This window comes from Callithrix jacchus, chromosome 10 (assembly GCF_049354715.1).
Source record: "Callithrix jacchus isolate 240 chromosome 10, calJac240_pri, whole genome shotgun sequence".
In the NCBI taxonomy this organism is placed as follows: Eukaryota; Metazoa; Chordata; class Mammalia; order Primates; family Cebidae; genus Callithrix; species Callithrix jacchus.
In genome coordinates this window covers 127,409,422-127,423,100 of record NC_133511.1, presented here as the reverse complement: position 1 = coordinate 127,423,100, position 13,679 = coordinate 127,409,422, and positions in this window count along the sequence as shown.

Genomic DNA, 13,679 nt, shown 5'->3' with positions numbered 1-13,679 from the left:
AAAATACAAAATGTATCTGAGGATTTTCATGGAAAGGAGAAAAGACAGGTTAACCACAGGAGCCCCGGGCTCTCCAACCTCCTCCCCTTGTGCTGTGCCGTCCCCTGGTGGTACTCATTGGTAATGCTTATCGAAGCCAACAATATCAATCATCTCGACATTTTGTTATAAATATACACAAATTCATTTTTAGTGACTGAGGCCACTCATGGCAGGAAAACCGTTTCCATTTTTCACAAGTGAAAGTGGCAATGTGTGGTTTTCTTTCCACAGAAAAACGATGTGAAAAGTCCATCGGTGTCATTCTTGTCTCGATGCAATCGTACTCCATTTGCTTGAAGTGCGAAGCTTCCCTGGGCAGCCTCTGCCTTTCCAGAGGATGGGCCTGGGGTGGAGTGAGCATATTAGGGCTGCCATCTGCCTGCGGGACCAGAATAGTCACAGCAATAGTGAGCGTTTGTGGGACTCCAGCCAGATGGGAGCGGCAGCAGCCCCATCTTCTTGGGGACCCGCGAGCAGGCCGCAGAGGTTATGGAGGCAGGGCACTGCCACAGGCTGCCTGCCACACACATCTCTCAAGGGAGCAAGGAGCTACTCAGACCCAGAACTCCCCACTGTGCCCGCTGAGCTCACAGACTATTACTGGTGCAGCCATTTACCAGCCAGAAGAAGACCACTGAAATCGATTGTGTAGTTTCAGGCAACAATGCAGCCAATCCATCCAGAGCCTGCAGAGTGGTCAGGGAGAGGCGGCCAAAGCTTCTTAGCTACCCTGCTCCACGTGTGCTGCTGCCTCCGCTCCAAGTACCAAGCATGTGTCTGAGAGCCAAAGGAAGGGCCCTGGCACTGCCCACAGCCACTGGATAAGACCTGGCAGCCAGGCCTTTGACCCCTGTGAGGTGGGAGCCACAGAAATGGCTGGGTTCACAGGACTGAGTGTGGAGACCCCTCACCAGCCACCTGCACCTGGGTGGCACAGTGCTCCTGGAAGGCAAGCCATCCTGCCATCGCCCACCTGTGGTCATCTCTGCCCAAGATGACTGCAAAAATAGAATCAAGCGTGTTCTCCAAACCAGAACCCAGGGAGTAGGAAGAACACATAGCCCTTGAAGCCCATGGAGGTGGCCACAAGCACAAGCGTTGTGTGTGTAGCCAAGAGGCAGTACAGGGTGGAAACAGCACTCAGTCTACCCAGTGCTCTCTGGGCCAGGCACCGTTCAGAGCACTGTACCAAGTGCCTAACAGCCTTGTGAAGTAGCAACTAAGGCCCCATTTCCCAGATGAGGAATCAAGTCTTGCTGAGGTCCACAGCTAGTGGAGAAGCAGAGGCTGGTGTGCGGCTTCCCAAGTCTATCTACAGGCAAGAGAACGCAGCCCGGCCTTGGGAACCACTGCTGGCTCAGAATCTGCCCCACCCACAGGGTGCTGCTTCTCCCTGCCCCTCTGCTGTCATGTGGGCAGGGCTAAGAATCCAGGAGGTGGGGCAAGGGGGGAGCTCCTTCCCGCTGAATCACCTCAGGGTTGTGGAAATGGGAGACTGAATTCGGCAGCAATCTGGTTACCTTAATTCACTACACTAGGATCAAGAGAACCAAGACCTAGGAACCCCTGTTTTTCAGAGAAAGGACTCAACATCTATAAAGTCCCTTTGGCTTAGAGGGCCTGTGACACATGGATCCACTTTAATTCCCACAAGAATCCCATGAGGTAAGTATCATCAAGGTGACTGTCCCTTTTTCTCACGAGGACACGGAGGCTCAGAGAACCACTTGCCACTGCCTATGGCCTCCAGGCAGCTACACAAGTTATCTCCAGACTGTGAGCCCTCACCACAGGGGCAGAGTTGCCCGAGGCCAATCCTTCTCAGGTCCTCTATGAAGCCTTCCTCTCATGGCTATGAACTGCCCAGAGCACCCCCAACACGCGCCTCTGTGGCCTCAGCCAGCCAGAGCCCATTTCTGTAGCATGCAACCACCATGTGACATAGCTCCTAGCCCCCCACAAGACGATGTGTTTTCTCCCAAAGCCCACGGCCTCCCTCTGCCAGTCAGAACTGGGGCAGCCCCTTCCTCTCCCTCCACTGTCACCCCCACTGATGGAGGAGAAAGGCCAAGCTAATGAAGGAAGAGATAGGGGGTCTCACAGCTACCCAGAGAGCCTGGAGGCAGCTTACCAGACTCACACAGCTGTGACACTCCACTTAATGCCAAGGGCATGGCGAGCTGCCCTCCTGGCCTTGGAGCCACCTGGGAGAGCTAAGAAAGGCTCCATCTTCATAGGTGGGAGTTTATACAAGGTGTACAAAGGCCCTGGTAGAGACATCGAGGTTCCAGGGAAAACCACACAGCCTGAGACCTTTAGAACCCAGCACACTCGCCGGGAAAGATGCCTTCCTCACCGGTAGGCATGGGACCAGCTTTCTCCGGCAGCCCCAGGAGGGCTAAGTGGAGAGTGTGGTGGGAAGGAAGGAGACCACAAAAAGAGAGGCCTGGAAATAGCAGGAAACAAGCCCCTGCACATTCACAGCAGTGACCTGGAGACAGCCACACCGACCTCAGCTCTGCCACTGTCCCGGGCCTACCCGCCCTCCTCTTCGGGCTTTCTCCCTGCTGACCTTGCTGCAGCCACACTGCAACCTCAGGGCCACCTCCCTGCGGGCTCCCCGTAGCTGGAATGTTCTTCCCCGGTACCTGCATGGCTTCCCAGACCACCAGATTTAGAATGGGACTCACTGCACGTCCCCACAGCACACTTGCTGCCACTTTCCCTGGCTGATTGCTTTACTTATTTGCTCACTGATGACTGCCCACCTGCCCACCGCCCCACTCCGCCCACACAGGCCTCTGGAAGACAATCCCGTGGTGGGTGGCACAGGCTGTTTCACACACTGCTGTAGCCCTGGCGCGGGCAAGGTCTGCAGGCACAGCCCCTCTTGGAGGCCCCTCACCCGCCGCCCACTGCAGCTGTGTCCACACTGCTCCTGCTCCCACTCCCGCAGCTTCCATGTGGTCCTCAGACACCTGGTAAGGAAGACGGGCTGACCCAAAGGCCCGGAGACCCCTCCTGAGCACCGCCAGCCTCGGCACTGGGCCTCCTAGTCCCCTGCCTGGCAAGTGCCTCGGAGGCCTCCACCTGTCCTGCTCCCCCAGCCCACTAGAGCCACAGACTTCACCTGTCCTGTCGCAGGGTGTGGAAAGGAACAGTTCCCCAGTCCTCGTCGGCGGCCGCAGGAGAAGCAGACTGTGTCCCGGGCAGACGCCTGGGCTGAAACCCCCAGACCCCACAAGTCTTGTTTTCTGGCACACGGGGCTGACGTCCACAAGGGGAAAGACGCTTGTACTGACTGGCCCCGTTTCGGTGCGTGGAAAGACCCACAGCTCTTTGGGGTGCCGAGGGGACGCTGGGAGGGTGCGGGACTCACGGCAGCGAGGCCCACAGAGGAGGGGCTGGGAGCGCAGCCATCCTCCCAGGACCAGGTGTTCGGGGCCGCACATCCCAATCCCCAGCTTCTGCCCTCGGCGCACCACGTGGCTTCAAAGACCGCGAAGGCGCCCGGCCCGACGCCAGCCGGGTGCCTCCGAGCCCTCCCTGGACTAGGCTTAACCTCGGCCCACGGAGACCACAGCCCCTCCAACCCCGTGGCGCGCCCGCCCCTCCCGTTAGCAAAAGACCAGCCGCCCCTGACGGCTCCAGGCCGCCACCCCGAGGCTCCCCGGCCCCTCAAACGCCCAGCCCGACGAAGGGCAGCGCTGCCGGGAACCGCCGCTCCAGCCGCACCGGCCGGCCCCGTTCCTGGAGCCCTCTCGGCGGTGGTCGGGCACCCCTGCGACCCCGGCATCGCGCACGCGGCGTCTCGTTCCGGGACCCGAGAGCCGCTGGGCCACACTGTCGCCATCGGGAGGGTCTGCGGAATCCACACCCGGCGCCCCTACTCACCCCGGTTCTCCTCTCAACATGGCCGAGCTCCGGCGGCGCCAGGCCTGCTCCCGCGTGCGAAGCCGTCCTCACCCCGCAGCGGCGCGGCCTTCGCCCTCCTCGCCGGCCAGAAGCCCCGGGCTCCCCGGCCACGGCGCTGGGTGAGGCCGAGGGCCGCAGGACAGGACGCAGATTAGGTACCGGGAGAAGCCGGAGCCGGGACCACCTTCCCCACGACAACTCCCGCGCCCCCTCAGCCAGGTCCCGGCACGTGCGCTGCCCCCGGTGACCGCCATCCCGCCTTCTGCGCCTGCCCTGCCCACAACTCCAGCCTTTAAACAAGGCCGCAGAGGACGCTGGGCCGGCTGGTCACATGCCCGCATGGACCAATCACCGGCAAAGAGCGGGGATTCGTGATTGGCTGGGCTGGAGTAGGAGGAGCATCTGTCAGCCAATCTCTGGGACCAGGAGACAGGGTCACAGATGAGGCAGGTGCCTTGGGAGGGAGTCGGGATGCTGATGTCCCTTTAGACGGCTGCATCCTCCTGAGACACCCCTCCTTCCATGTGCAGGTGCACATGTTTCAGGTTTGTTTTTTGGGTTTGTTTGTTTGTTTGTTTGTTTGTTTAGTAGAGACGGGGTTTCATGGTATCAGCCAGGATGGTCTCAATCTCCTGACCTCGTGATCCACCTGCCTCGGCCTCCCAAAGTCCTGGGATTACAGGCGTGACGGCACCCGTCCTCGGGTTTGTTTTTTTTAGAGTTATGGTTTTGAATTTCAAAGCCATATAACCACATTAGGCACACACTGGAAAACGGAGAATGGCCACAGCCCTGCCACCACGCTGAGTTCGCATCCAGGCATCCAAGTCACCTCCAGTCCTAACACCCACCTTCTACCTGCGTCGAATCGTGACGCACCTACACCTCCACTCCCGCTTCCCTGGCTTCCCTTTAGCCCCTAAACCTTGCTTGCATGGCTGTCAGCAGCCAGCCCTGCATGGAAATGGTGCTGTGAGATCCCACTGAGTGGTCATGTCCGCTTTTCGCTGTGACAGCGTCTATCTTACATCCAGTCCGCTGAAGGTGTGGTGTTCACATCACTATGCTACTGCTGCATACGCTTCAAAAAACAAGACAGACCGTGGGTAGGGTCTGTGCAGAAGGGTGGAACAGACATAAAAAAGACACGTGTGAAACAGAGTCTGGGCTCCAGCCTCAAGGAACTCTTGTCCACATCCAAGTTCTGGAGCTTGTCAGCTATGTGACCAGGGCACCCAACACAGATGCGAACATTTTCACTCTGACCCCTGGAAGTAGATCGATTGAAGTAAACCGTTGTGTCAGCTGAAATCATGTTTGGCTGCAAATAACAGAAACTCCAACTGAAAGCAACTTAAGTAGTGATTTATTCTTTTCATAACACACAAAAATGCAAGCTCCAGAAGGGCCTGGGTTTGTCAGTCTTGTTCACTGCCCCAGCACCTAAAATAGGATTTTCTCAATAAGTATGAGCAGGAGAAGAGGTGGGTGGTTCCCAGCTTTGGTCTGACAGCTCAACAGTGTCAAGTCTCAGATTCCCTCAGCCTTGCCCTCAAACTTACCACCTCACAGCACCCAAAGGCTGCTGCCACTCCACACACCACATTCTCTTCCAAGGCATGAAGAAGGGACAAGACCATGATAGCCAAGTCCATCTCTTTTAACAGAAAAGTCAATGCTTTCCCAGAAGCGTCTACCGACACATCAGTCACAATGGCGTCCGCAGCAAACTACAAGCAAGGCAGACTGGCAGAGCAAGTAGTTAGCTTGGCCAGGAACAAAATGGGGTAGGTGGGGTGGAGGACAAATGTTAACAAGGCAGAAGGGAAATGGAGAACGGGTGGGCACATGGCAGATGCTGGCAAGAACGGGTTCAGGTGGAGTGTCCTCATGAGCGTGTTTAAGTGTACAATTCATTGGCATTAGATCAATTCGCAATGTCGTGCAGCCATCACCACCATCTAGTTCCGTCGCCCTAAACAGAAATCCTGTACTCAATGAGCAGTCACTCCTTGTTCCAGCCACCACCCCATCAGGCTGGGTCTGCATCCCTGCATCCCACTGCCCTGAGCACAGCAGAGGGCATTTGTGAAAAGGGATTCCCAGGCCTCCTCTGGGAACTCAGGTTCAGTAGGAAGGAAACCTGGGAATCTGCTTTCACCAGGCTACGGGGAGTCTGATGGGAAGTTGGAGAAACTGCTCCACATAACCCCATCCTCCATTGACTGGGGCCAGGGCTGGGTAACGGACAGCAGTGCTGCAGCCACAGGCCCTCAGAGTGCAGGGCACACAGGTGGCTTTAGTGGCAGGGCAGCTTGTCTATATGCTGCCTGTGTAGTCACGTCTGGCTCCAACAGCCCCTTGTTTACAGAGGAGGCGGCTCCAAGGCAATGGTCCGCAGGCTGTGGTCCCTGTACTGGTCGCAGTAGGATCAGATCACCTGGGAGCTGGTTAGAAATGCAAGTTCCCTTGACCCCCAACACACACACACACAGACACACGCACACACACACACACACATGCACACACACGCAAACACACGCACACACACACAGACACATACACACAGACACACAGACATGCGCGCGCACACACAGACATGCACACAGACACACATACACAGACGCACACATGCACACACAGACACATGCACACGCACACACACACACGCAGATATGCATGCACACAGACACACAGACGCACACACACTTACACAGACACACAGACACATGCACACACACGCACACACAGATGCACACACACAGACACACATGCACACACAGACACACAGACACACACATGCAGACACACACACACAGACACGCACACAGACACACAGACACGCACACGCAGACACAGACACGCACAGACACACGTACACACACATAGACACAGACACACATACACACACAGACACACGCAGACACAAGCACTCACAGACGCACACACAGACACACACAGACACATGCACACAGACACACACACACAGACACGCACGCACACGCACAGACACATGCACACAGACACACACACAGACACACACACGCACACACAAAGTGCAATCAGAAACTCTGGGGACAGCCCAGTGAGCCGTGTGTTAGCAAGCCCTCCAAGTGACCCCCCACTGCTGAAGTCTGGGCACATAAAAACCTTTATTCCTGCAGAACAGACCTATCCCCAAACCTCCAGCTGTGGGACATCAAGGGACAAGGCGGACTGCTGAAGCCACCCTGGTGTCCCATATGACCATGCAGCACCAAGCACATGCCCCACAGTCCCAGAGGCAGTGGCCACCTCATTTGGAAAAGGCCACACCACAGCACTGCCCAAGCTCTGCCATGGACACCTCTGCGGCAGCTCATCTGGCCACAGAGAACACCAGAGGGAGGGCACTGTGGCCTCTGATGCTCAGGAGCCAGTGCACTGGCCCAGGGTACCCCTCCCACTGAGCTCCACTGTCCAGGGCAGGAGGAACCTCAGCTGGGAACCAGCCACCTGGGTTCCAAGCCTGCAGCAAGCACTGACCAAGGAAGCAAGGAACCTTTCTGCTCCTCTGCCTTCTCATCTGAAAGGGGCTGACAGTTGCTGGAACCCCAGGGCCTTTTTTGGTACAAATGAGGTCCTGGGTAGGAAATTACCTGGCAAAGCAGAAGGAAATATATGAATAGAGGCTGAATTCTTTTTTTTTTTTTTTTTTTTAAGAAGGAAGGTATTCTAAGTGTTTTGAGTTTCGGGTTGTTTTTGTTTTCTTTTTCTTTTTTTTTTTTTTTGAGAATCACAAGGAATCAGGTGTTCAGAGGAATGTATTGAGTAGAGGTGAGGAACTAGGATGTTGAAAAATAAAAAAAGAAGAGAAGGAGAGGAAGAAAGAGGAAGAAAAAGAGGGAGAGAGAACAGGAATATTGCTTCATTCTAAAAATGGGTATTAATAATGGCCGATCAATATTTTGTGTATTTAAAATGGAGAACTCTATAAATATTTATTGAGTTTACTTGTTCCGGATCTGAGTTCAAGTCCTGGATATCCTTGTTAATTTTCTGTCTCGTTGAGTCTAAATCTCGTTATGGGTCTTATGTATCTGGGTATTAAGATCTCTTATTGTTGCATTGATCCTTTTACCACTGTATCTTTGTTGCTTTGAAATCTATTTTATCAAATGTGAGAATTGCAACTCCTGCTTTTTTTTATTTATTTTTGCTCTCCATTTGGTTGGTAAATTTTTCTCCAACCCTTTGTTTTGAGTCTTTGTGTATCTTTGGATATACCGTTAGGTTTTGGCTGTGTCTTTTGATTGGGGGATTTAGTTGATTTAAATTTAGGATTACTGCCATTTGATGTTAACTGGCTGTTTTGTCCATTCGTTGATGTAATTTCTTCTTTATGTTGATGCTGTTTACTTTTTGGTATATTTTTAGAAAGGCTCATACTGGTTGTTCCTTTCTATGTATAATGCTTCTTTCAGAAGTTCTTGTAAAGCAGGCCTGGTGGTAATAAAATCTCTGAGTACTTGCTTGTTCATAAAAGATTTTATTTTTCCTTCAATTGTGAAGCTTAGTTTGGCAAGATATGAGATTCTAGGCTGAAAGTTCTGTTCTTTAAGTATGTTGAATATTTTTTTTTTCTAAAAAGACAGGGTCTCACTGTGTTGCCCAGCCTGGCCTCGACCACCTGGGCTCAAGTGATCCACCTGCCTCACCCTTCCACGTAGCTGAGACTAGAGGCATGTGCCACCATGCCTGGCTAGTTTGGATTATTTTTTAATTAAGAAGTAAGAATACGTGTGGTACAAAATTCAAAAGGCAGCAGGAAAAAGCATGTCTCCTCTCCGCCTCAGCTCCCTAGTCCCCAGGACCCCTTTTCGAAGCTTGGGCCCACTAAGAATCCTTTGCATGGTTTCCAGGGCTGGTGCTTACGTCTGCAAGCGTAGATGTAGGAATCATTTAAAAAACCCAAATAGAGCTCACTCTATGCATTGCTCTGCAGTAGTCTTGTTGTTTTTTACATTATTATGAAATGTATCAGGCATACTAAAAGGCGGAGAAGAACAAACAGCCATGCCCACCACCCAGCTTCAGCATCAAACACTACAGGTACAATGCAAGTCCTTCCCATCGTCTGGACTCCACCCTCTTTCCTCCCACTCCAGAGGTAACCACTGCCCTGACCTTGGCGTTCATCACTTCTGTGCCTGTTTTCACGTGTTTATGGCATATGTACACTTCTATAAACAACACGTAGTGTTGTGCTCATTTTAAAACCTTATACAAATGGCCTCTACCTCATGCACAATAAATTAGCAATCCTTGCGAAGAGAACCATGCCCGGCACAGCGTCAGCACTCGATCAAGTGTTGGCCACAATTGCCGTGGATATTCTAGCTACTGGCAGTTGTGAAGCCTTCTGCAGCCGGCCTATTTTGTTCAGTAGTATTGTGAGATCCATCCAAGCTGACAGATGTAGTCTTAAATCATTTGAATAGTATTTTGTTCTGTGAATATATCAAAATTATTTAGCTATTCACCTGTTAACGGATCTCCAGATTATTTCCAATCTTTCGCTGTTAAAAACAATGCTATTTTGAGGGGGAGGGATGGCTAGGTGGAGCACAGAGGATTTTTAAGGCAGTGAAACTATCCCGTATGATACATGTCATTATTCATTTGTCCCATAGAACGCATACCACCAACAGTGCACCCTAGCATAACTATGGGCAATTGGGTGATGGTGATGTTTCCATGTGGGTTCACTGATTATAGGAAATGGACCACTCTGGAGGGGAACGTTGACATTGGAGAGGCTGCTGTGTGCCAGGTCAGGAATATATGGGATATCTCTGTACTTTCTACTCAGTTTTACTGTGAACTTAAAACAGCTAAAAAAAAAAAAAAAAAAAAAAATTAGTCTTGGCCAGTGCAGTGGCTGATGCCTGTAAGTAATCCCAGCACTTCGAGAGGCCAAGGCAGGAGGCTCACTTGAGGTCAGGAGTTTGAGACCAGCCTGGCCAACATGAGAAAACCCTGTCTCTACTAAAAATATAAAAATTAGCTGAGCATGGTGGCACACGCCTGTAGTCCCAGCTACTTAGAGGCTGAGGCAGGAGGATCAGTTGAACCTGGAGAGTGGAGGTTGCAGTGAGCTGAAATCACACCACTGCACTCCAGCATGGCAAAACAGGGAGACTCTATCAAAAAAAAAAAAGTAAAAAGAATTTTAAAACATGGATTTTCTACATTATGCTAAATGAAAGAAGCCAGTCACAAATGACCATGTATAATACGATTCCATGGACACAAAATGACCAGAACAAGCAAATCCATAGAGATAGAAAGTAGACGAGTGGCTGCCGGGGTGTGGGGTGGTGGGAGGAGGAGGACGATGGGCAGTGACTGCTAAATGGGTACGGCCTTTCCTCTGGGTTGATGAAAATTTTCTGGAATTAGTGGTATTTCCATAATTCTGTCAATACACTAAAAACTATGAGATTGTACAATCTAAACAGGTAAATTATATGGTATATGTAAGGCCGGGGGCCAAATGGACACACCCATTCCTCTCCGTACCTGAAAACTATGTCATCATTCTGAGCGTATTACTCAGCATCTGGCCTCTCCACGCGGGCTCCCCACACCCATTTCCACATTCCAATCTCAGTCCTGCACTCATTGGCAAACTAGGCACTCGGGCCCGCCGAAATTTAAAAATCCCGCCAAGACCTGCCCCATGGCAGCTTGCCCCGTATGTCCTCAGCCAGCCCACTGCCAGCAGCCCCCCCTGGCTGCTCGCCTCATCCGTGCCCAGTCCCTTCATGACCAATGAGACTACCTCCGCTTTGTTTCCCCCGCAGCCAATCAACTACCTCCACTCCCTATACAACCCCACGCCCTAAGAAGAGAAGCTCAACTTCTCTGGCCCCTTTCCCGGACCATAGAAGCTCACCTGGGAGCTGAATAAATTGGCTTTTACTTTTTCACTCAGGTCTCCGTTTCCTCATTTAACTCAGCAATAAACCTTGCAGTATACAAATTATCTCAATAAATCTATCTTTTAAGAAAACCAAAACCAATGCTTTTCTAAATGTAATGTGGGATCCTACATTGGATCCTGAAACAGAAAAAGAACATTTGTGGAAAAATTGATGAAAGCCAAATAAAATCTGTCATTTAATTAATAATATTCTACCAATGTTAATTTCTCGGTTTTCATAAATGTATCATGATTAAGTCAGATGTTGTAGGGGAAAACTGAGCGGGGTAGTACACAAGAATTCTCTTTATTGGATTTGCAACATCTCTGTAAATCTGAAATTATTCCAAAATTAAAAATGTGTTAAAAAGCAATGCTGTGATGAACGCCTGAGTGCACGTGTACGTGTATCAGAGCAACTCAGGGAGCTCGTGCAGGAATGGAACTCTGTGGAAATGACTCATTGTTCCCTGCAGGGCCGTGCCTTTGTTAGTCAACAGTGTAGCCTGACGTTGGTTCCCAGGCATCACTGTATGCCCTGTGGACGGGCAGTGAAGTTGTCTCCTTTAGGGACATGCTCCTGTAGCAAGAATAAATCCTTAGAAGCCGCACTACCAGATAAAGGGCATATTTAATGGTTGCCCCCTCCCAGATGGTATCAGGGCACGCCCATCAGCATGGTAACATTTTCCCTGTGTGAACCCCCATGCCCATGTTTTGCTGGATCCAAATAAGAAATGCAAACACCCTGAGAGTTACCGATTGCTCTCGGAGTGAAGCAAGGAGTGAAGGGGACGCCATCCCTCAGTATCCCAGATTGCTATCTTGATTGTGTGAAAGGAAAAGACAAACTCACGACCCTAAAGGAAAACACCGAGAGCTGAGTCATGCAAGAAGCTGCCTTTCCTTTTGTTTCCTAGCAGAGAGTGACGGATGATAGGGGAAACGTCTCCACTCTGTTCACTGGACCTTGTGTAAGGAATATGTAACTGACTGTTCCCCTGCTGCTGCTTTTCTCTTGCAACATGTGAATTCCCTAACGTGACCGTTCCTCCCTCCTTCCCCTCCAGGCTGCTTTCCCCCTTTAATCCAAAGCTGTCAAAATCACCTTTAGAGAAAGGCACATGGCTGTCTCCCAGGCACGCATCCTTAACCTTGGCAAAATTAACTTCTCAGTGGACTGAGGCCTCAGACACTTTCTGGTTTTCAACTATTTCATGTTGAAAACTGGAGAAATGATGCCTGGGAACCATCGCCCATAGCTTCGGAAAGGGTGAGGTGACCTGTCACCTCCTACATGTAGGGAGCCATAAGCATGAGTCTGGGAGGGGTCCCCTCTCCATGCCAGGGTAAGAAAGCAGACTTTATCACCAGAGACCAGACATGGGGGGCTGCAATGGGCCTGAATAAACATACATAACGGAGAAGCCCTCATCTTCTACCTGCTTTACATGCCCCGTGTGTCTCCTAGTGACCCCCCAAGAAAACTGCCCCAACCAGATTTTTTTTGTGCTGTTGTTTCTTCTCAAATTTGTCATTTTTTGCCTAAAAAACATAAAAGCATCTTTGTATTCTTGGGTGGGTCTGCAAAAAGAAAAAGAAAGAAAAAGGAGGCCAGGCGTGGTGGCTTAGGCCTGTAATCCCAGCACTTTGGGAAGATGAGGTGGGTGGAACACCTGAGCTCAAGACCAGCCTGCCCAACAGGGTGAATCTCTTAAAAATACAAAAAGAAAATTAGTCGGAGGTGGTGGCGCACACCTGTGATCCCATTTACCTGGGAGGCTGAGGCAAGAGAATCACTTGAACCTGGGAGGCAAAGGTTTCAGGGAGCCGAGATCGCACCACTGCACTCCAGCCTGGATGACAGAGCGAGACTCCGTCTCCAAAAAAAAAAGGAAAAGGAAAAAAAGACAAAAATAAAATAAAGTAAAAGCATCTCACTTGGGCTGCACCTCACACGAGCTGCAAAACTCATCAAGTATGCGCGCTTTCCTCCTGTTGGTCTGCCTGATGTTATCTAGTTTCTAGAGCTGGCTGAAGAGCCCACGGCAGGAGGTGACCTCTGGCTCCCCCACAGTGCTTTCTAAACTATGCCAAATGGTAGTAGCCTAAAACAGCCCTAAATGTGTATTATTTTCTGCTGTTTCTGAGGGTCAGGCATTGGGGAGAAACTCACCTGGGTGGTTTCGGCTTAGGGTCTCATGAGGTTTCAGCTGAGATGAATTAACAGAAAATCATAATTCATGAGAGTGAGCCTGGCCAACTTCCTTATGAGAGAGGAGATGGAGGGGATGGAAGAGACTGCTGGAGGTGGAGGATTTGTTTCCAAAGCGGCTTGCTCACCGGGATGCCAGCATGGGGCCTCAGTTCCTCGCCACACTGACCTCTCCACGTGGCTGCTTGAGTATCCTCATGACAGAGCGCTGGCTTCTTGAGGAGCTAATGATCTAAGACAATACCGCAGGCCGGGCACGGTGGCTCGAACCTGTGATCCTGGCACTTTGGGAGGCCGAGGTGGGCAGATTGCTTGAGCCCAGGAGTTCAAGACCAGCCTAGGCAGCATAGTGAAACCCTATCTCTACAAAGATTACAAAATTTAGGCAGGCACGGTGGCACATACCTGCGGTCCCATCTACTTGGGAGGCTGATGCAGGAGAATCACTTGAGCTCAGGAGGTGGAGGTTGCATTGAGCTGAGAGTATGTCATTGCACTCCAGCCCAGGTAACAGAGCAAGACCCTGTCTCAAAAAAAAAAAAA